Below are 23,435 nucleotides of genomic sequence, written 5' to 3'. Positions count from 1 at the left end.
AAATGGACAGATAGAACCCTAGGAGAAACGGTGGAAGCAAAGCTGTACAGACAAAATCTTATGCAGAAGCATACAAATACACACTCACAAAAAGAGGAAAAGGGGAAAAAATCATAAATCTTGTTCTCAAAGTCCACCTCCTCAATTTGGGATGATTCGTTGTCTAAAGGAGGGAAGGAAGGAAAGAAAGAAAGAAGATAAAGTAAAATAAAGATAAAATAAAGTTATTAAAATAAAAAATAATTATTAAGAAAAAAAATTAAGAAAACAAAAAACGGACGGATAGAACCCTAGGACAAATGGTGGAAGCAAAGCTGTACAAACAAAATCTCACGCAGAAGCATACACATACACACAAAAAGAGGAAAAGGGGAAAAAATCATAAATCTTGTTCTCAAAGTCCACCTCCTCAATTTGGGATGATTCGTTGTCTATTCATATGTTCCACAGATGCATGGTACATCAAGTTGATTGTGGAGGTTTAATCCGCTGCTTCGGAGACTGCTGGAAGAGATTTCCCTTTCTCTTCTTTATTCTCACAGCTCCTGGGTCTCAGCTTTGGATTTGGCCCCGCCTCTGTGTGTAGGTCGCCGGTGGGCTTCTGTTCTTCGCTTAGACAGGACGGAGTTAAAGGAGCAGCTGCTTCGGGGACTCTGGCTCACTCAGGCCGGGGGAGGGAGGGGTACGGAGTGCGGGGCAAGCCTGTGGCGGCAGAGGCCGGCGTGACGTTGCACCAGCCCGAGGCACGCCATGCGCTCTCCTGGGGAAGTGGTCCCTGAATCCTGGGACCCTGGCAGTGGCGGGCTGCACAGGCTCCCTGGAAGGGGGGCGTGGACAGTGACCTGCGCTTGCACACAGGCCTCTTGGCGGCGGCAGCAGCAGCCACAGCGTCCCACGCCCGTTGCTGGGGTCTGCGCTATTAGCCGTGGCTCGCACCCGTCTCTGGAGCTCCTTTAAGCAGCGCTCTTAATCCCCTCTCCTTGCGCACCAGGAAACAAAAAGGGAAGAAAAAGTCTCTTGCCTCTTCAGCAGGTCCAGACTTTTTCCCGGACTCCCTCCTGGCTAGCCATGGCTGGGAGCCTCAGCTCCCAGCCCCCGCTCGCCCTGGCGGCCGAGCCGACGAGCCTCTCGGGCTGGTGAGTGCCGGTCGGCACTGATCCTGTGTGCGGGAATCTCTCCGCTTTGCCCTCTGCACCCCTGTGGCTGCGCTCTCCTCCGTGGCTCTGAAGCTTCCCCCCTTCGCCCCCCGCAGTCTCCACCCGTGAAGGGGCTTCTAGTGTGTGGAAACTTTTCCTCAGTCACAGCTCCCTCCCACTGGTGCAGGTCTCGTCCCTATCCTTTTCTGTTTATTCTTTTCTCTTTTGCCCTACCCACGTACGTGGGGAGTTTCTTGCCTTTTGGGGGGTCTGAGGTCTTCTGCCAGCGTTCAGTAGGTGTTCTGTAGGAGTTGTTCCACGTGTAGATGAATTTCTGGTGTATCTGTGGGGAGGAAGGTGATCTCCGCGTCTTACTCTTCCGCCATCTTCCCCTCTCTCTCTCTCCACATTTTTTGATACTTTATTGCAGAGTTCACATCTTTGCAGTAAAGACCCATCCTTATGTTCACATCTCTTTTTTCTGCAATATTTTATCGGCTTTTAATGCCATGCAGTGTGTGTGTGTGTGTGTATAGTTTTAATTTATTTTATTTATTTAGTTGTTTTTGGCTGCTCTGGGTATTCGTGGCTGCACGTGGCTTTCTCTAGTTGTGGCGAGCGGGGGCTACTCTTCGTTGCGGTGCACGGTAGGCCTAGTGTTCTCTTAATGGCCTAGTGTTCTTCCAGAAAGATGGCCAGTCAAGACTGGTGGTGGCTGTTCTGATTTCCCTCTGGGTTTCTGACAGTTTGGAAGGTGCATTAAAAAGAATACCACCTCCCCAGCCCTTCAGTGTTTTCCCATTGTTAACCACGTCTGTAGATCTGATGCTTGTCTCATGTGCTGATAGCTGTGTTGGGCAAGGAAAAGGGAGATAAAAATAGTTGTTGTCAGTTGAAATGGGTGATCTTGATGCAGACATGGTTCATTTCTAGAGCATGTCTGTCATTTCTTCATAGTGCACATGGGGACGAAATAAACCAGGAATGGTCACAGTCTAACTGCTGGGGAAATAAGTTCAAGATGTCAAAGGTGCTTGGGGAATTCCCTGGCAGTCCAGTGCTTAAGACTCCATGCTTCCACTTTAGGGGGCATGGGTTCAATCTGTGGTCAGGGAACTAGGATCTTGCATGCTGCTGTGGCTTGGAAAAAAAAAAAAAAAAGATGTCACAGGTGCTGTTTGATCTATGGGATGTGATGAGATCAGTGAACAAGAGGACTCTGGATAGAGTGGAAAGGTCTGACTCCTAAGGCTTAGGTTTGAAGCTGGGGGATGACAGAGCCTTGGGTGAACATAGTATGACTGAGTCCAGTTCCCCTGGGCTGTGAACTGCACCAGCCTTCCTGCTCGCACTGGAGGACGTGGGTTTGTTGCTCTAAAATGTGTTCTGTTTCAGGACTCAGTGGTCTTTGAGGATGTGGCTGCAGACTTCACCTGGGCAGAGTGGGCTTTGCTAAGTCCTGTTCAGAGGAACTCTACAGAGGTGTGATGCTTCAAACCTTCAGGAACTTGGCCTCAGCAGGTAGGGGTGGCATCATTCCTTCACTTGTCCTTTTAGAGAACAACCTATCTTACTCTGTTGACCTTGTTCCAAGATTTGGGCTGAGAAACGGGCACATGTTAGCAAACACACAGACGTGGTCACAGGCCTCATGGAGTCTTGAGACTAATGAACAGCTTTACTTTGAAAACAAAGATCTTCTTAACATCTTTTTTTTTTTTTTTGCGGTAAGCAGGCCTCTCACTGTTGTGGCCTCTCCCGTTGCGGAGCACAGGCTCTGGACGCACAGGCTCAGTGGCCATGGCTCACGGGCCCAGCCGCTCCGCAGCATGTGGGATCTTCCTGGACCGGGGTACGAACCTGTGTCCCCTGCATCGGCAGGCGGACTCTCAACCACTGCGCCACCAGGGAAGCCCTAAACATCTTTTAAGATGTTTTAAGCTGACTTTTTAAAAAATACTTGTTTGGCTGCACTGGGTCTTAGTTGCAGGCACGCGGGATCTTCATTGCCACGTGCGAGATCTTCCTTGCAGCATGCAGTTATCTAGTTCCCCCACCGGGGATCCAACCCAGGCCCCCCACTGCATTGGGAGCATGGAGCCTTAACCCCTGGACCACCAGGGAAGTCCCTAAGCTGACTTTTTATTTGTCTCTGGAGGCTCCTTAAACTGATAAGCGAGCATAGTTTTCAAATGTTGGGTTGGGGCACCCTTATCTGAGGAATCCTATGCTTAAAACACACTGCAGCATCAAAAACATAAACAGTCACAAATATTGGGAAATGTGTAGTTATAATAATCGTAAAAAACTGTCAGTCCTTTCATCATTAATGATTATGAATTTTTTAAAATATTATTTATTTATTTATTTTTGCCTGCGTTGGATCTTCGTTGCGGTGCACGGGCTTCTCAGTGCAGTGGCTTCTCTTGTTGCTGAGCATGGGCTCTAGGCGCGCGGGCTTCAGTAGTTGTGGCTCGTGGGCTCAGTTGTGGCTCACGGGCTGTCGAGCGCAGGCTCGGTAGTTGTGGCTCATGGGCTCAGTTGCTCCGTGCCATGTGGGATCTTCCCAGACCAGGGCTGGAACCTGTGTCCCCTGCATTAGCAGGCGGAAGCTTAACCCCTACGCCACCAGGGAAGCCCGATTATGAATGTACATCGTCCATATGTGGAACAACAGTGATGTAGGTGATCAGTGGGGAGAAACCAAAGCGAGACTACAGTCTTGCTGTGAAACAAAGACACCCTCCTGGAGTCGAATCCTACCAATGTACCGAGTGCAGGGGCGGGGAGGGCTTCAGTGGAAACCCAAGTCTAGACCCCCGCCTTCAGTGTGAGGCTAGACGGGTCTCATATCTAAGCGTTGATGTGAGATCTGATGCTGTAGACAAAACCTGTCCATGTCAGGAATGTGGGATGGCCTTTCCTTTTCTCTCCTCTTCAGAAACATGTCTCCCTGGTAAATGCCACGAGAGGAATGTGGCAGAACTCTATCGTCACTCATCTTTTCAGACATGGGAGTGGTCACAAGCAGAAAACCTATGAAGGGAAAGAACACGGCAAGGTTCTTATTTATTGCTCTGCCCTTAGATGACCCGTGACTACTCATAATGGAAGTCTTGGGAATATAAGGAATGTGGGAAAGGCTTTCGTCGTCATTACATGACATAAAAGCCCTCACCGTGTAAGTGTGAGATGTGGGAGGATCTTTATTCATTCCTCACACCCAGCAGCACAATTATGGTTGAATAACATCTGCTTACTGACTGCAGTGAGTCCGCGAGGAACCATGTGTTAGCTCAGGAGGATGGTGGGAGAGACCTTATCAGGAGATCTCGCCTCGTGTTCGCCAGGTTTGTGCAAGGAGTAAGGAGGCAGGATTTGTGGATTGGATGTACTCATGGGGTCGCGTATGGAAAGAATGTTAGTAATTCTTACCTACAGAGCTGGAAAAATGGAGTGGAGCTCACTTGTAATTGGGGAAAGTGGAAAAAGTTCCTGCAGATATAGATACAATAGGTTTGAGTGCTGAGCTGATCTTATTTCTGGTTTGGACACTACTTTTGTGTTTTTAGACATGACTATACAGTGGCCTTATGGGTGTTCTCCATCCCCATCAGAGCAATGGTGTGGTTTTATGCTCCACGGATTAACAGAACCCACCGACCGTTCTGTGAGTGCCAGCAGTATGTGCCAGGTCAACTGCTGGGCTGTTAGGCAGCTGTCTTTTGTCAGCCCCTTCTCTTGTCCACAAGCAGATGAAGTCCAGCTTCAAGACCCTACTGTATGGTACCCAGAACTTTATTACAGATTTTGTAATCTGGATGTTTTCCAGAGAATGTCTGTACTTGGAATAGGATTAGTCTCGCCTGCCTTCTTTTTTTTGATGCAAAATGATCAGATGAATCCTCTGATGCGACAATGGCTGTGCAGTTGCATTTATTTTTAAAATATATTTATGTGGCTGCACTGGGTCTTAGTTGCAGCACACGGGATCTTTAGTTGCGGCATGGGGGCTGTTAGTTGTCACATGAAGGATCTAGTTCCCTGACCAGGGATCGAACCCGGGCCCCCTGCATTGGGAGCATGGAGTCTTAACCATTGGGCCACCAGGGAAGTCCCTGCAGTGGCATTTAAACCTCTAAAGAGAGTAGGGCAACTGTAACACAGAAATTTACTAGAAATAAAAATGTTTCTTCTCCGAAGACAGGGTCCTAGGTTACCAAACACAGTCAGTGGAAATATCCCCAAGTCTAGATGGTCTTTTGCAAAGATCTGCATGGCTCTGTAAAAAAAAAATCGAGATGAAATTCACAAAACCTACAGCTAACCATTTAATAATATACAATTTGGCCCGTTCACTGTGCTGTGCAACCCCCATCTCTAATGTGAAAGCCTCTTCCTCACGCCAGCACACCCTGTGTCCTTTAGGCTGTGGCTCCCTATTTCCCCTGTAGCCTTCCCGGCAAGCGGTCCTCTACTTCCTGCCTGTATGGATTTGCCCATTCTACAGGCAGTCACACGGGGACTTCCCTGGTGGTCCAGTGGTTAAGACTCTCCCTGCAGGGGGTGCAGGTTGGACCCTTGGTCGGGGAACCAAGATCCCGCATGCCAGGCTGCATGGCCACCCGCCCCACCAAAAAAAAACCATTCACACAATATGTGATCATTTGGGTCTAGTGTCTACTCAGCATAATGTTTTTGTGCAGCATGTGTCAGTACCTCTTTCCTTTTTATGGCAGAGTGTGATTGCACTGTGTGTGTGTACACCACAGTTTGCCTATCCAGAGTGTGATTGCACTGTGTGTGTGTACACCACAGTTTGCCTATCCATTCGTATGTTGATAGATAGATATTGGGGTTGTTTCCACCTTTTGGTTGTGGAAGAAAACCCCTGCTGCTCTGAGCATCCGTGTACAAGCTTTTTTTTTTTTTTTGCGGTACGCGGGCCTCTCACTGTTGCGGCCTCTCCCGTTGCAGAGCACAGGCTCCGGACACGCAGGCTCAGCGGACATGGCTCACGGGGCCAGCCACTCCGCAGCATGTGGGATATTCCCGGACCGGGGCACGAACCCATGTCCCCTGCATCGGCAGGCGGACTCTCAACCACTGCGCCACCAGGGAGGCATATTTTAATTGGGACCTGGAAGCCTCACAAATGAGGAAATAATAAAATGGCTTCATTGTAAGAAACAAACCGAAAATGATTAGAAACGGTGGTGGCTGAATTAGAGAAAGCCTCAACCTCCGTCTCCAGCTTCTTTATGTTCTCTTCTTTCTGAGTTGCCCTGCTCTCCCTCCTCCAACACCAAAAGAAAAATATATTGAATGCGAGGTAGAAAATGAAAGCAACACCAAGTGTAAGGAGAAGCCCATGAGCAGAGGGGAACCTGCTCTATCTACAGCCCTTGGACTAGGATAAAACTTAGGAACTTGACTAAGTATTTTCCAGCTCCCTTACAGAGACCCTTTAGCTTTTGCTAAGGAATTTGATCTTACAGTAAGAACTTACGAGCCTGGATATTCAGAGTTGTACCAGCTCGTACACTGTCTAGTCTCTGAAAGTAAAGCAAAAGAATGGCTCTAAGAATGGCTCTAAGACATAAATTGGAAAGCACCTATGGAGGATTTCCATAAGTGTGAGGCTACAGATTGCCAGAAATGTAGAGAAGTTGCCCACAAGTTATATCAGGCTATTCCAAAAATCTTCCCACAGAAAACAGACTGGGCATGGGACTTCCCTGGAAGTCCAGTGGTTAAGACTCCACGCTCCCAATGCAGGGGGCCCGGGTTCGACTCCTGGTCAGGGAACTAGATCCCACGTGCCGCAACTGAAAAATCCTGCATGCCACAACGAAGACCCAACGCAGCCAAATAAATAAATAAAACAAGTGTTTTTTAGAAATAAAAGAGAGAAGAAACAGATTGGGCAAAGGTCCATCAGTGTAAATAGAGGCCAGGAGAAACTATTTGATTATTTGAAAGATTTGAAAAAACATTCAAACAACACTCTGGCATGGATCCAGAGAGTTTTGTAAACCATCAGAATGATTCAGTATTACATTCTATTTTTCTCAAAGGATTAGATGAAAAATTGGTATGCCTGGTTAAGAGACATGAACTTGATTGGGCTACTATGCATACTAATGCCCTTGTCACTACTGCTGATAAGCTTTCTAAAACCTTATGGAAAGGAGAGAAGGAAAAAGCTGCCGAGATTATGACTGCGCAGCTACAGCAGTTTGGCCGCCCTCCAAAACTCACCTGCCCAAATTCCAGCCAGGCTTGAAAGGATCACACCTGCTTGTATTGCAAAAAACATGTACATTTTAAAAGGGAGTGCCACAAATTCAAGCGAGACTTGGAACAAGGTAAAATTAAAAAGGAAGAGGGGGTGCTCTGAGGATTACGAGAGGGTATTTTCCCCTCCTCCTCACAAATACCTTAGGGGAGACTGAAATAACTATCAGAGGGGAAACTTCTAAGGCCCTGTGGACACAGGGGCTCCATTCTCTGTCCTTAATCCGACCCTTATTCACTGCCCTCTCGCTCGGGGTAAACAATCGATTCTAATGATAGGGGTTTCAAACTTTCCTGTGTAGGTTTTAAAATCAGAACCAATAATTGTTCAGCTAGGAACTGTCACAGGAAGACATGTATTCCTTTTGGTGAAATGTGCTCCAATTAATCTGATTGGATGAGACCTTTTAGAGGCATATAATGCCCCTATTGCCTTTTCACCAATAGGTGAAATGATTTTAGATTTAGAAGCTGTAGATGCTGAGAACATAATTACTGAAAAGTGAATGGTTATGAAAATCAAAATTCAGACAAATCAAGAGGAAATTAATGATTTGCTGTTACAGGACAGCTGCATGTAAATCAATGGAGATAGAACACACCCTTACACCATGCACAAAAATAACCTCACGATGGCTTAAAGAGTTAAACATAAGACATGACACCATGAAACTCCTAGGAGAGAGCATAGGCAAAACAGTCTCTGACATAAACTGTACCAATGTTCCCTTAAGTCAGTCTCCCAAGGCAATAGAAACAAAAACAAAAATAAACAAATGGGACCTCATTAAACTTACAAGCTTTTGCACAGCAAAGGAAACCATAAACAAACAAAAAAACTAAAAGACAACCTACGGAATAGGAGAAAATATCTGCAAATGATGTGACTGACTGACAAGGGCTTAATTTCCAAAATATATTGGGTGGGCCAAAAAGTTTGGGTTTTTCCATAGTATCTTATTGGCCAACCCAATATGAACAGCTCATTACAACTCAACAACAAAAAAACAACCCAGTCGAAAAATGGGCAGAAGACCGTAATAGACATTTCTCCAAAGAAGACACAAATGGCCAATAGGCATGAGAAAAGATGCTCGACATCACTAGTTATTAGAAAAGTGCAAATCAAAACTACAATGAGGTAATCACCTCACACCAGTCAGAATGGCCATCATTAAAAAGTCTACAAATAACAAATGCTGGAGAGGGTGTGGAGAAAAGGGAACACTCTTACACTGTTGGTGGGAATGTAAGTTGGTGCAGCCAGTATGGAGAACAGTATGGAGATTTCCTCAGAAAATAAAAATAGAGTTACCATATGATCCAGCAATCCCAGTCCTGGGCATATATCCAGACAAAATTATAATTCAAAAAGATACATGTACCCCAATGTTCATAGTAGCACTATTCACAGCCAAGACATGGAAACAACCTAAATGTCCACGGACAGAGGAATGGATAAAGAAGATGTGGTACATATATACAATGGAATATTAGCCATAAAAAAGAACGAAATAATGCCATTTGCAGCAACATGGATGCAACTAGCGATTATCATACTAAGTGGAGTAAGTCAGAGAAAGACAAATACCATATCACTTAAGTGTGGAAATTAAATATGGCACAAATGAACGTATCTACAAAACAGAAACAGACTCACAGACATAGGGGAACAGACTTGTGGTTGCCAAGCGGTGCGGGGAGAAGGGAGAGGGATGGGAATTCAGGGTTGGTAGGCGCAAACTATTACATTTAGAATGGATAAACGACGAGTTTCTACTGTAGAGTGCAGGGAACCATATCCAATCTCCTGGGATAAACCATAATGGAAAAGAATATTTTAAAAAGACTGTACACATAAAACTGAGTCACTTTGCTGTACAGCAGAGACTGGCACAACATTGTAAATCAACTAGGCTTCAGTAAAAAAATGATTTGCTATTACAAGTGCCTAAGGAATTATGGTCATCTTCCTCAGATATTGGGAAAATTTAAATGGCTACTCCTATTAAAGTAACTATGGATAATTCCAAGCCTCTACCTAATACCTGACAATAGCCATGCAGACCGGAGGCATTAAAAGGAATGAGACCTATTATTCAGGAATTCCTTAAGAAAAGACTTATAATTCCTTGCACCAGTCCCTGCAATACTCCCATTTTACCAGTAAGAAACCAGATGGAAAGGCCTGGAGGTCGGTTCAGGACCTGAGGGCTCTAAGTACTCTTGTGATTCCCCGCCACCCTGTCGTCCCTAATCCTCCCACACTGCTCTCAGCCATCCCATCAGACACCTGTTATTTCCCAGTAGTTGACCTACGGAGCGCATTCTTGAGTATTCCAGTAGAAAAAGAAAGTCAATACCTCTTCACCTTTACATGGGAAGATTGCCAATCTACTTGGACAGTTATGCCACAAGGCTATACTGAAAGCCCTACTTATTTTTCTCAAATACTTAAAGCCTATTTGGCTGATGTACACTTCCCTAATGACTCTGCTCTGATTCAGTACGTAGATAATTTACTTTGTGTTCTAGAACTGGACAGGATTGCCAAGAGACACTGTCCACTTGCTGCAACAATTAGTGTCAAAGAGGCATAAAGTGTCCAAAGACAAACTACAGTTCTGCTCACCAACTGTGCAATAATTAGGTCATTTAATATCTAAGGAAGGATTGTTGATTGATTCTGAAAGGATTAAGGGAATCCTAGCTTTCTCACTCCCCCAGACAAAGAAACAGCGGAGAGGATTTCTAGGTCTAACTGGGTATTGCAGGAATTGGGTACCGACTTTCTCCCTCGTGGCCTAATAACCTCTATGCATTACTCAAGTTTCATCTGCCAGAGGGACTTCCCTGGCGGTCCAGTGCTTAAGACTCCACTGCAGGGGGCACGGGTTTGATCCCTAGTTGGGGAACTAAGATCCCACATGCTGCAGGGCATGGCCAAAACAATTAATTAATTTAAAAAATACTTAAAAAAAAAAAAACAACCTGATCAGCCAGACCCAACTGAATGGATGAACAGAAGGAGAGAAAGCTATAAATGCCCTGGAATCTGCACTAGCCCAGGCTCCAGCTGTGGGCCATCCTAACTATAAACTACCATTTTCCCTCTTTGTGGCTGAAGACAGAGGACACGCCCTGGGTGTATTCACTCAGAGGCACTGTGACCACAGGGTGTTATAGTCGCCCTTTAGATTTGGTGGCAGAAGGGCTCCCACCCTGTATGGGAGCTATTTCGGCGACTGCCCTCTTTATGCAAAGCTACTGAAGAACTTGTCATGGGGTCTCCTCTGGCTATCTGTGTTTCTCACTCAGTTGAATCTCTCTTAAGTTCCCATCATACTCAGCACTATTCTGTGAGTCGCTTGGCCTCTTAGGAAGTATTGTTAACTCTCATTACCCAGTATTACTTTCGCTTGCTGGTGTAACGGTCTTAACCCTGCAACTTTGTTTCCAGCATCTCAAGATGACTGCATTATACTATCTTCTAACTCTGAGGACTGACGTGCAAGAAGTTCCCATTGATAATTCTGATTTAATTTGGTTTACAGGTGGATCCTGCTTAAAAGGACATGATTGAGCTGGGTTTGCAATAACTTCAACAGAAATAAGTGAAAGTTCTTATTTACCAGACACCAAATCGGCCCAACAAGCTGAACTGATTGCATGACTAGGGCTTGTCAGTTAGCCAAAGGTCAAATAAACAATGTCTATACTGATAGCTGCTATGCCTTTGGAGTGGCTCGTGATTTTAAAATGCTGTGGAAACAGGATTTCTCACCTCTTCTGGTCAGCCTGTAAAGAATGGACAGCTCATCTCAACACTATTAGACTCCACTCAATTTCCCAGACAGCTCACGATCATGAAGATACCTGGGCATTCCAAATCTGACTCAACAGAGGCCAAAGGACGTGGACCGGCTGATGCTGCAGGTAAACAAGCTGCCTGAAGTCTTGTCCCTGCCCAGTTTCAAGGATCTCCTCTGCTTGATCATAACTCTGACGAAACTTAAGAAATTTCTTTTGCAGGCTCAGGAACTGGCTTCAGAAAATGAAGAGCAGGGCTTCCCTGGTGGCGCAGTGGTTGAGAGTCCGCCTGCCGATGCAGGGGACACGGGTTCGTGCCCCAGTCCGGGAGGATCCCACATGCCGCGGAGCGGCTGGGCCCGTGAGCTATGGCTGCTGGGCCTGCGCGTCTGGAGCCTGTGCTCCGCAACGGGAGAGACCACAGCAGTGAGAGGGCCGCGTACCGCAAAAAAAAAAAAAAAGAAAGAAAATGAAGAGCAGGGCTGGAAGAAAAAAAAGGGGGGCTATTTGGATCCCATCTCACAAATACGGAGTATCTGCGTGCGGTTGTTTAGGGGTGGCTGGTCATTACTGGGTGTTTTGGGTTTTTTTAATTTAGTTATTTTTCGTTGCCTTTACTCCAGCCAGGACATTCCCTGGCCCACGGGCACCCGAGAAAATGGTATTATAGGGAAAACAATGTATCTGGAAACCTTCTCCCACTAAAGCTCATAAGATTTATGACCTATGTTCTGTCTGTCCTAAATATAATCCTGGTAAACCCCTTCATGGCTCGCAAGGCCACTTCCCCCTCCCTGAGGAACCCTTGTAGGTTTGGGCAACTGGACTTCATCCACGTGCCTTCCTCTGAAGGCTATAAATGCATCCTGGTTGTGGTCTGCATGCTTTCACACTGGGTGGAGGCATTTCCTTGCAGAAGGCCAGTAGCCTTAGCAGTAGGCAAATTACTATTGGAAAAAAAATAATTCCACTTTGGGGAATTCCTTCTGATTTGCATAGTGACCAGGGAACCCATTTTACTGGACAGATTATTAACTCCACTGGTCAGATTCGGCCGCTAATGCAACATTTTCACTGCACCTATCACCTCAATCCTCAGTGGTAGTAGAAAGGACCAAGAGCACTATTAAAACACAAGTGGCTAAATTTTCAGAGGCTTTTCATCTTCCATGGCCAAAAGCTCTTCCCTTGGTAACTCCTCAACCTTAGTTCTACCCGCTTTGGTAAACATCAGTTGTCTCTCTTTGAAATAATTACTGGGTGGCGACCTATGCCTTTAGATGAAGGTACCTATGAACCAGCACTGCTTAAAGGTCACATTCTACATTACTGTTAGGGACTCATCAAAGTGCTTAAAGAAAATGAAAAATTAGTAACTGATTCCTTCCACAGTGAGCTCCTGGGAGACGAAGACCTTATTAAGGGTCACGGGTTACAGCCTGGAGATGTCGTCTATTGGAAAAGACGTCAAAAAAAAGGACTCCTTACAACCACATTGGAAAGGACCATACCAGCTACTCTTAACAAATCCCTGTGGGGCAAAACTTAAAGGACTAATCTCTCTCTCTTTTTTTTTTTTTTTGCAGTACGCAGGCCTCTCACTGTTGCGGCCTCTCCCGTTGCGGAGCACAGGCTCCGGACGCGCAGGCTCAGCAGCCATGGCTCACGGGCCCAGCCGCTCTGCGGCATGTGGGATCCCCCCGGACCGGGACACGAACCCGTGTCCCCTGCATCAGCAGGCGGACTCTCAACCACTGCGCCACCAGGGAAGCCCAAGGACTAATCTCTTGGCGTCACATCTCTCACCTCAAAAGGGCCTCCCCTGCTGAATGGACTGCAACTCCTATTTCTGACACCCCACTTCCACTAAGAGAGGCTCCATCAAACCAGGATGAGAAGAACACAACAACAGTGGTAGACAGCTAACCCAAGAGTCCAGACCAGACCTGTAAGAAACTGTCTCTCTCCATCAAAATGTCTTCCTCTCTATCAAAATTGAAAGTTATGGGACTTCCCTGGCGGTCCAGTGGTTAAGACACCCCGCTTTCCCTGCAGGAGGCATGGGTTCCATCCCTGATCAGGGAACTAAGATCCCGCATGCCGCACGGTACAGCCAAAAAAATTGAAAGTTATTGTTCTATTTCTAGCTATGTTCTTAGGCCAATGTTTAGGGTGGAAAGAAAACTCTTTAGTAAAACTATCACAAAGTATACGTACTGGGGGAGGTTAACTGATTGTTGGATTTGTCATCAGATTGCTCCGTCAGTACGAGGCCGATTAAACCCCTTGTAATTCCCGTCACTGACTTTTCAGATGTTCCTAATGTTATACCACTTACTCAGACACACCTCCCTCTGGCCTAACTTTTCAGGTTCAAATTCTCCAAAACACGAATATGTCCGTCCCTTGACTGACACTATCTTCGTTTCTTAGAGACGGCACACAACTCACCCCCGGCCCCCCTCACTGTCCCTTACTGTTTTTTGGCTGTGCCGCACGGCATGCGGGATCTTAGTTCCCCGACCAGGGATCAGACCTGAGCCCCCTGCAGTGGAAGCGCGGAGTCGTAACCACTGGGCCGCTGGGGAAGTCCCCGTGTCCTGTACTTAATTAACAGATGTCTTAAAGAGAAAAATACGAGTTACGTATGCCAGCAACTCCCCCACCTCCAATATCATACCGATAGCTTTTGGAAAGTCTGCAGAAGAAATGGCCCACGGTTTAAATACTGTGTTAAGGGAACTTCCAGTTAACGAAGCCATCAACAAAAGCGCTCTAGGTGGAGTCACTTGTGCTCCCCCAGGTTTTGTCTTCATATATGGTATTGGAACTGACCCACCTTCCCAAGGGTATTCACATACATGTCTGAAGAGCTGGCAAGTAGAAGGTTTATTTGATCGGGACGTTATGTTACCCCATTGTCTATCCAGAAAGAGACAGATGGGACCTCCTTTTTCTCCCCATTACAGAGTCAGGAGATCCATGTGAGGAGGATACCAAAGAAACCTGGTGGCAAAGTCTTTTTGGTTCCTAGCGCAGGAGTATATGTAAACAGGGGTACGCTTAGAAACCTATCAGCCACCATTAGTCAAATGGTTGAAGAAACTGCAAAAAGCACTGCAGCACAGCAGAAATCCTTTGATTCCTTAGCCCAAGTTGTGTTAGATAACAGAATTGCCTTAGATCTCCTACTGCCCAAACAAGGAGGCGTTTTATGCTATTGGTCACACGGGTTACACTTATGTTAACACCTCCAGAGAGGTTGAGACACACCCGGAAAAAATTTTCCGAAGAGCAAAATGGTTACAAGATGTAAGAAAGTGATCCTTTAAGTCAGTGGTCCCCAATCTTTTTGGCACCAGGAACCAGCTTCATGGAAGACAGTTTTTCCATGGACCGGGGCGGGGGCAGGGAGGTATGGTTCAGGCAGTGACGTGAGTGATGGGGAGCAGCAGATGAAGCTTCGCTCGCCTGCCCGCCGCTCACCTCCTGCTGTGCGGCCCGATTCCTAACAGGCCGAGGACTGGTAGTGGTCCGCATGCCAAGGGTTGGGGACCCCTGCTTTAAGTGACCTTTTTAGTCAGCTACCCTCAGGACTAGGCAACGTTTTCCGCTTTGCTTTACAGACAATTGTTATTTTCATTATATGCACTACCATCCATTTCCCTTCCTGGCTATCAAATTACTCATAACATGTATCACTGCTTGTTCTAAGCAAAAGCACACATACAATGATTGTACAACAAACTGAGATGACTGATCAAATGTATAATCTATAAAACTTGCCTTCATCAATATATTTCTATGATTACTGCATTAAATTACTTTGGTAAAATATATAATGATGCTTAAACAAGTTGAAACTGCTGATCATTTCTATAATTCTGTATAAGGTAATGGACATACACAATGCACATAAAGTACAATTGGCCTAAGTCCTACAGGACACCTTAGAATTGGCTACCAGTCCTTGCCAAGCATCCTACTAGTGCATTCCCCCTGCAAAAGAAAAAAAAAAGGACCGGGCTCTCAAGACCCAGCATGGAGGGACATGATGAATTGGAAGCAGGTAAGCAACCACCTCGGGACCAAATAGTTGATCATCTAATGCTTTCTATCAAAAGATTTATGATCAGAAGGGGGAAGATGATGAGGGAAATCATAAATATTCTGTGGCAGGACAATCAACTAAGAAAGAAAACAAAAAAACAAATGACATGCTCCCTTTGTGGCAAGCTTTTCCCAGTGTTCAATGTGCATATCTATATGATACATTAACCGGACCTCCTCAAAGCAGCAGGATGAAATCAGTCTTTGAGAAAAAGATGACCCTTTTCTTTAGACGCCTGCATTTCAATATTGTAATTCTATGACTAATATATTTCTTTTTCCTCTCATACAAGGGTACATGGGGGTCGCACTGACCAAAGGCTTGTCTGTACATGCAATATTAAGGGGAAAAAAACCCAACTTGTTGACTGAACTATGTACACAGTGCTAATCTGTCAATATGAGACATAATTTGTCTCAAAGATGTATAAAACTGCATCTCTGACTCCTGATCAATGGAGCAGTTTTCAGACTTTCTGAGAATGTTTCCTGGGTTATAATCCTCAGTTTGACTTGAATAAAATTCTTTTCTTTTTTCTTAGCTTGACTGTTATTTGATTTTTCGTCAGCAGGCCTCACTGCTGAAATGGAAATTACACCTTCAGGAAAGGGCTATACCTGATGTCAAGGGCCTTTCCAGAATACAGGAGGATGTGGCTTCCCCCATGCTCAGCCCCTTGCCCTCTGACATGAAGATACAGTTAGTGTCGGCCTAACAGCTGTGAAGCCCCTTGGGACCAACTGTCTGACATGGGAAGGGAGCTGGTGTTCTCCACTGTACACAAGGCCGCCTGCTGGAAAGCTGTGCTGTGCTTTCCTGCTAGTGGCATATCCCCCGTCTAGGAGGGCTTGCCTGGCAGAGTTGATGGTGGTGTGCCTGGTTCTACCACTGGCCCTCAGGCTCCCAAGGACACAGATTTTCACTGACTCCCGAGCAGTAGCCAGTGGGCTCACAGTCTGGTCTGGACAATGGCCTCCTTGGGGCGCCTCCACTTGGAAAGAGATGGCAACACACACGCCGATTATGGATACTTGTGGCTCTGCCTACACATGCCAACACCACAAGGAGATACTCACCTGTTCCAGAGCCCAACGTAAGCCACCTCTCACAGTATGACACAGGTCCAGACACAGCTATTCCTCCAGAGATGCATACCTGCTAACACTGGGTCCACAGGGAAGTGGCAGTGCTCACTGCTGTGGTATACAGGCCCCTTGCCTTGGCTCCAGCCTAAGTGGTGGTAGATAGTTGCCCCCTCTGCTCTCAAACAAAACTCTGGAAGCCCCCCAGGTAAGCACGTGCATACACCCCGGGCTGACAGACCCTACTTCCAGTGAGAAATTGATTTTATCAGGCCACTGCCGCCCTCTGCTAGAGGTAGTGGGTATTCAACCACTGTCATTGATTCCTACCCTGGACTTCTGCCACTCCCTCCAGAAATGCTGTAATCTCCTTCTTGACCAGGTATGTGCCCAAACCTTTCGGCCCACCAGGCATCATGGATTCAGATCAAGGTACCCATTTCACCTCCCAGTCTGTTCGGTCATGGGCTCTGGCACATGGACTCTTGTAAAATTTCCAACTAACTTAGCAGCCCCAAGTGGCTAAACTTAAAGAGAGATACCATGGTCTACTCAAAGGCAGGCCCCCCCCAAGCTTTTAAACAAAGGTGGTCCCCAAAATGGACAAAAAAACATTACAAGCTCTAACACTGCCTGACCCCCAGCCCTCAGATCTCCACACCCCACCATACACGCACTAGCTGCCAGTCTTCTCCACGGACGACTCTCTGAGCACGTAAAGGGAACCCTCAGCCCTCTGACGTCAGGCGTCGTTCACATCTGCTCAGCAGACGAATGCTCCCCTTGCCCACCATCTCACCATCTTCCACGCACCTAATCAGGTCAATCAAGGGCTGGTTGTGCAACGTGATATAGAGAGAAAGCCCCCAAGGGGACAAGCCTCTACCCAACGGCTTAGAGATCATGATTATACAGATTTTATTGGCCCACATGATGGCCCAGGACTAGCCGCAAATCTTAAGGCCACTGGCTTCACCTCACTTTTTGAACAGCTGGTTTATTAAACCATATTCATCAAAAGTTTTGCAGGAGATTGAAGTTATAGCTCCAGGACCCACTAGTGCAACTCACGTGGATCTCAGAGAAAAGACAAAGAGGCTCCCCACCTAGTGGATGCTGGTGTCGTTAGGAAATGAAATCCACAGGGGAAACCCGGAATCCAGTGTCACTATCAGCAGAAGTGGGCCAGGTCCCTACCCGACTTTAGACCAAGAGACAAACAGCCTCTTGCCCCAAAGCAGCTAAACACAGTATCCACACTTCTCAACTCAAAGGAGGCCCCAGCAAGCCAGGTGCACATCTGAGTCCCCTTGGTTGTGGCTCTTAATGTGTACAGCCTGGATAGCAGGGTTGCTCGTGGACCCCTGGAGCCTAGTGCTGCCCCAGGAGCTGTGCAGGAACACATCAGCCAAGTGCATGACTAGGTCACGGGACGGCTGAGTGCCAGTGCAGGCAGGCCCTGTGAGAAGAGCTTCAGCTGGCACACGACTGGGTGTGGATTCTAACCAGAGCTCACCTCTCTCCACGTCACATGGTGCCAGTAGAAACGATGCTGAAACAAGTAGCTCCCTCCTTTTACAAAACCTCAAGTTATATACCCCAGGCAAAACGGCCTTCCCAGTGTTAACCGAATCAGACCCAGATGGCTGGCAGTTTGGGGCTGTCATGATCCTACCGTGGTTTCATAGGGTGAACTCTGGATTCTGAAGCTGTAGGCCACAATGTGTGCCTACAATTAGCCCACCAGTGTGTCCGGAATCTGTGTGCATCATGGATGGGATCCCCACAAGGCTCGGTCTTGGACACGGCATGCCCTTCCCAAGATGCACCCCTACTGCTCTGATGGAGCTTACTGATCCGCTCAACCACCAGCAGAGCCTGTGCTTGTAGTTGTGCAGTGCCCAGGCCTCCAGCAGATCTGCTCGGAACTTAACACCTCTTAGCCACTCTGCCCTTCACGGGTCTCCACCTGGGAAGGCCACCCCAAGCACACCAATGTCTCAGTGGGTGACGTCTCAACCCAAGAGAATTACGAGGGAAATCGTGCTCCCCGAGCTCGTGGGACAGTGGGACCTTCCCCTCCCAGACTGCCTTCACATCAGCAGGGAAGAGACTGGTGATGGTCAACCTGAAGGTCAAGCTGCACCACTGCCTCCAGGTGCTGGACGCTGAGGGCCCTCTAGAAGACTGTTCTTGTGAAATCGCTAATTCCTTGCTGCACTCACAATACTTACTAGGCACTACTGTATAGAAAATAGGTAACTGATAAGAACCTGCTGTACAGCACAGGGAACTCCACTTTGCTGTACAGTAGAAACTAACACAACATTGTAAAACAACTCTACCCCAGTAAGAAAAAAAAGCAAAAAATAAACAAACAAAAAACAAACAGTAGGTCCCCTGCCAACTGCATGGCACCAGTAACGTCATTTGGCCTTCATGACAAGTCAAGCCATGTACTCTAACCCCCATCGGCCACGGGGGGCACCTCCTCCCAACGGTCCTACCTTGACCTACCTAGAGCCTCTGATCAGGGGCCTCTTGCCGCCGTGTGTGCTGGCTGATGCGCTGATGACAGCGTTTGCTCCCCACCCGATGCGCCCATAACAGATCCGACTCCCACGTTATTCCCACCACCACCTTCCGTACTCAAAGCTGCTGCCCTCCTTTGTACCCACAGCGAAGGCACTAGCTGCTCCCCGACATACGCCAGAATCCCCTCCAACACCACGACCAAGTAGGCCACACCTGCCAGGACAAATGTATTTGTGCAATCCTCTGACAGCAGCCTTGGCCTTACAAGCAAAACAACGCTGTCTCTGTCTCTACGCGGGGCCAGACCTACATCCCCAGGTCACTAACCTGCAGTGCCTCACAGTGATCAGCTGTGTGCTAATTCCCTCCAAAATACCTTGAGCCTCACTCAGGCTAAACAAAACCCGTAATCAGGACCCCATACGGGGCACCCTGAGGGTAAGCATCAGGATAACCAGAATAACTAACCACCCACACCTCGTGGTGGTACTTTCTTTTTTTTTTTTTTTTTTTTGCGGTACGCAGGCCTCTCACTGTTGTGGCCTCTCCCGTGGCGGAGCACAGGCTCCAGACGCGCAGGCTCAGTGACCATGGCTCACGGGCCCAGCCGCTCCACGGCATGTGGGATCTTCCCAGACCGGGGCACCAACCCACATCCCCTGCATTGGCAGGCGGGCTCTCAACCACTGCGCCACGAGGGAACCCCGTGGTGGTACTTTCTAAAGGCTACTAACTGTATGCAGGCACAAAGACTGCCCCTCACCCTGTACACTCACTGCCCCCAAATGACAGCTAACACCTCATTCAGATTCTGCTTTGGACCTGCCCCGAGCAGTCAGGAGCAAGCCCGCTGGACCCTGCCCAGTCTGCAGCATATCCACAGAGATAACCCCTATGGTTACAATACTGTTACTTTTAAGATCCCAGCACCCTTCACTCTTCTGACACTTTTCCACTAGAGCTGTCCTGCTCACATACAGAAAGGGCCATTCCTGTCCCTGTCCTGTTGGGACTGGCCATCACCAGTGGACTGGGGGGCATAGGAATAACATCAAATATTAAAAGCCACCCAGCAGGGAATTCCCTGGTGGTGCAGTGGTTAAAAATCCACCTGCCAATACAGGGGACAGGGGTTCGAGCCCTGGTCCGAGAAGATCCCACATGCCGTGGAGCAACTAAGGCCGTGTGCCACAACGACTGAGCCTGAGTGCCAAACTACTGAAGCCCACGCGTCTAGAGCCCGTGCTCCTCAACAAGAAGCCACAACAATGAGAAGCCCGCGCACCACAACAAAGAGTAGGCCCGTCTCGCTGCAACTACAAAGAGCCCGCGCGCAGCAATGAAGCCCCAACGCAGCCAAAATAAATTAATTAAAAGAAAAAAAGCCACCCAGCAATGACCAACCACCCTAAACAACCACATGCAGACGCTCCACCGTGCTCAGAGTCTGATGCAGCAACAGCATGGCTCACTAGCACAAACAGTGATGCTTCACCAAGTGAGTCTCTTCCTTGCAGGGCACCTCTTGCTGTAGGAACCCTAACAACTCAAGGCAGCATAGGCCAACCTCCAGAAGACGTCTTAAGACATACAGGTCATGCAGAATGGAACTAAAGTATTTCAACTCCACTCTCCTGAGGTCCCTGATTTGTTCCCGTGGGTCTTGCCATCCACTGGAGGAGCAGTGGCTGAGAAAAGGGTTTCAAACTCTATGGAGTCTTCGTCACAGGCTTCATCACTGTTGCCCCTGGTTAAATGTGTGCTACAGGGGCCTCAGTATCTATGTCCTTGGACATATCTGCTACTCAGAGGATTGCTATTTCTGATGCCGAGGCATCACAGGATGGATCATCGAGGGTTTAGCTAAGCTGCTCCATGGTACCGCTGCTTTGGCATCCATTCTGTTGGGCCAAGCAGCCTTCAGGGTCCTTGAATTGACACTAGCCCCTTGCATGAGTGCATACACTTGACGGCAGCCCCCAGAGTCATGAACAAACATAAGTTCCTCATATGACTTCACCAGCGGCCCTTGTGATCAACAGTCTCCCCTGCTTCCCCTTGTGCACCCCTTACATAAGACCCCTGTGGAGCTTACCACAGAGATTGTCAGAGTGGATCAAGGAAACAAGACCCAACCATAGGTTGTCTACAAGAAACTCACTTTAAATATAAAGATGCGAATAACAGAAAATGGATGGAGAAAGACATACCATGCTAACACCAATCAAAACTAGAGGGACTTCCCTGGTGGTCCAGTGGTTAAGACTCCACACTCCCAGTGCAGGGGGCCCGGGTTCGATCCCTGATCAGAGAACTAGATCTAGCACAGAACAACTGAAAGCCCACATGCCGCAACTAAAGATCCCATGTGCTGCAACTAAGACCCAGTGCAGCCAAATAAATATTTTAAAAAAATAAATGCAGGGCTTCCCTGGTGGCACAGTGGTTGAGAGTCCGCCTGCCGATGCAGGGGACACGGGTTCATGCCCCAGTCCGAGAAGATCCCACATGCCACGGAGCGGCTGGGCCTGTGAGCCATGGCTGCTGAGCCTGCGCGTCCGGAGCCTGTGCTCCGCAACGGGAGAGGCTGCAACAGTGAGAGGCCCCCGTACCGCAAGAAAAATAAATAAAACTGCACAGCCATTGTCGCATCAGAGGATTCATCTGATCATTTTGCATCAAAAAAAAAAAAAAAAGGCAGGCGAGACTAATCCTATTCCAAGTACAGACATTCTCTGGAAAACATCCAGATTACAAAGTCTGTAATAAAGTTCTGGGTACCATACAGTAGGGTCTTGAAGCTGGACTTCATCTGCTTGTGGACAAGAGAAGGGGCTGACAAAAGACAGCTGCCTGACAGCCCAACAGTTGACCTGGCACATACTGCTGGCACTCACGGAATGGTGGGCGGGTTCTGTTAAACAATCCGTGGAGCATAAAACCACACCATCGCTCTGATGGGGATGGAGAACACCATATGGCCACTGTATAGTCATGTCTAAAAACACAAAAATAGTGTCCAAACCTATTGTAGTCTCGCTTTGGTTTCTCCCCACTGATCATCTACATCACTGTTGTTCCACATATGGACGAAGTACATTAACAATTCATAATTGGGCTTCCCTGGTGGCGCAGGGGTTAAGCATCCGCCTGCCAATGCAGGGGACACGGGTTCCAGCTCTGGTCTGGGAAGATCCCACATGCCGCGGAGCAACTGAGCCCATGCGCCACAACTACTGAGCCTGTGCTCTAGAGCCCGCATGCCATAACTACTGAGCCCTGCGCCACAACTACTGAGCCCACGAGCCACAACTAGTGAAGCACGTGCGCCTAGAGCCCGTGCTCCGCAACACGAGAAGCCACTGCAATGAGAAGCCTGCGCACCGCAACAAAGATTCAACACAGCCAAAAATAAATAAATATTTTTTAAAATTCATAATCATTAACGATGTAAGGACGGATAGTTTTTCACGATTATTATAACTACACATTACCCAATATTTGTGACTGTTTATGTTTCTGATGCTGCAGTGTGTTTTAAGCATAGTATTCCTCAGATAAGGGTGCCCCAACCCAATATTTGAAAACTGTGCTCACTTATCAGTTTAAAGAGCCTCAAGATGGGGCTTCCCTGGTGGCGCAGTGGTTGAGAGTCTGCCTGCTGATGCAGGGGACACGGGTTCGTGCCCCGGTCCGGGAAGATCCCACATGCCGCGGAGCGGCTGGGCCCGTGAGCCATGGCCGCTGAGCCTGCGCGTCCGGAGCCTGTGCTCCGCAACAGGAGAGGCCGCAACAGTGAGAGGTCCGTGTACTGCAAAAAAAAAAAAAAAAGAGCCTCAAGATGGAAATAAAAAGTCAGCTTAGGGACTTCCCTGGTGGTCCAGTGGTTAAGGCTCCACGCTCCCAATGCAGGGGGGGCCTGGGTTCGATCCCTCGTTGGGGAACTAGATAACCACTTGCTGCAAGGAAGATCTCGCACATGGCAATGAAGATCCCACATGCCGCAACTAAGACCCGGTGCAGCCAAATAAATATTTTTTTAAAAAGCCAGCTTAAAACATCTTAAAAGATGTTTAAGCAGATCTTTGTTTTCAAAGTAAAGCTGTTCATTAGTCTCAAGACTCCATGAGGCATGTGACCACGTCTGTGTGTTTGCTAACGTGTGCCCGTTTCTCAGCCCAAATCTTGGAACAAGGTCAACAGATAAGATAGGTTGTTCTCTAAAAGGACAAGTGAAGGAATGATGCCACCCCTACCTGCTGAGGCCAAGTTCCTGAAGATTCGAAGCATCACATCTATGTAGAGTTCCTCTGAACAGGACTTAGCAAAGTCCACTCTGCCCAGGTGAAGTCCGCAGCCACATCCTCAAAGACCACTGAGTCCTGAAACAGAACACATATTTTAGAGCAACAAACCCACGTCCTCCAGTGCGAGCAGGAAGGCTGGTGCAGCTCACAGCCCAGG

General features: G+C 47.7%; 2 long non-coding RNA genes across 5 annotated transcripts in view; one reads left to right on the top strand and one right to left on the bottom strand.

Moving 5' to 3' along the window:
• Positions 1 to 15,855, top strand: part of LOC132487039 (uncharacterized) — a 61,329-nt gene extending 45,474 nt beyond the window's left edge. For all 3 annotated transcript variants that reach the window (XR_009531500.1, XR_009531502.1, XR_009531501.1), the window contains 3 exons: positions 2,532 to 2,657; positions 10,988 to 11,369; positions 12,830 to 15,855. This is a non-coding gene — a long non-coding RNA (uncharacterized LOC132487039). The remainder of the gene's footprint in view (positions 1 to 2,531; positions 2,658 to 10,987; positions 11,370 to 12,829) is intronic.
• The window catches only part of LOC132487040 (uncharacterized), a 50,927-nt gene continuing 30,956 nt past the window's right edge, over positions 3,465 to 23,435 (bottom strand). Inside the window, exons 2-3 of one of the 2 annotated variants that reach the window (XR_009531503.1) lie at positions 23,228 to 23,353; positions 3,465 to 4,172 (exon numbers count right to left, since the gene is read on the bottom strand). This is a non-coding gene — a long non-coding RNA (uncharacterized LOC132487040). Of the gene's footprint in view, positions 4,173 to 5,004; positions 5,419 to 23,227; positions 23,354 to 23,435 lie in introns of those variants that run through there. The other variant, XR_009531504.1, reaches the window with a different exon arrangement.

This window comes from Mesoplodon densirostris, chromosome 3 (genome assembly GCF_025265405.1).
Source record: "Mesoplodon densirostris isolate mMesDen1 chromosome 3, mMesDen1 primary haplotype, whole genome shotgun sequence".
NCBI lineage: Eukaryota > Metazoa > Chordata > Mammalia > Artiodactyla > Ziphiidae > Mesoplodon > Mesoplodon densirostris.
Note: the sequence above shows the minus strand (reverse complement) of the source record. Positions and strands in the feature narration are given on the sequence as shown.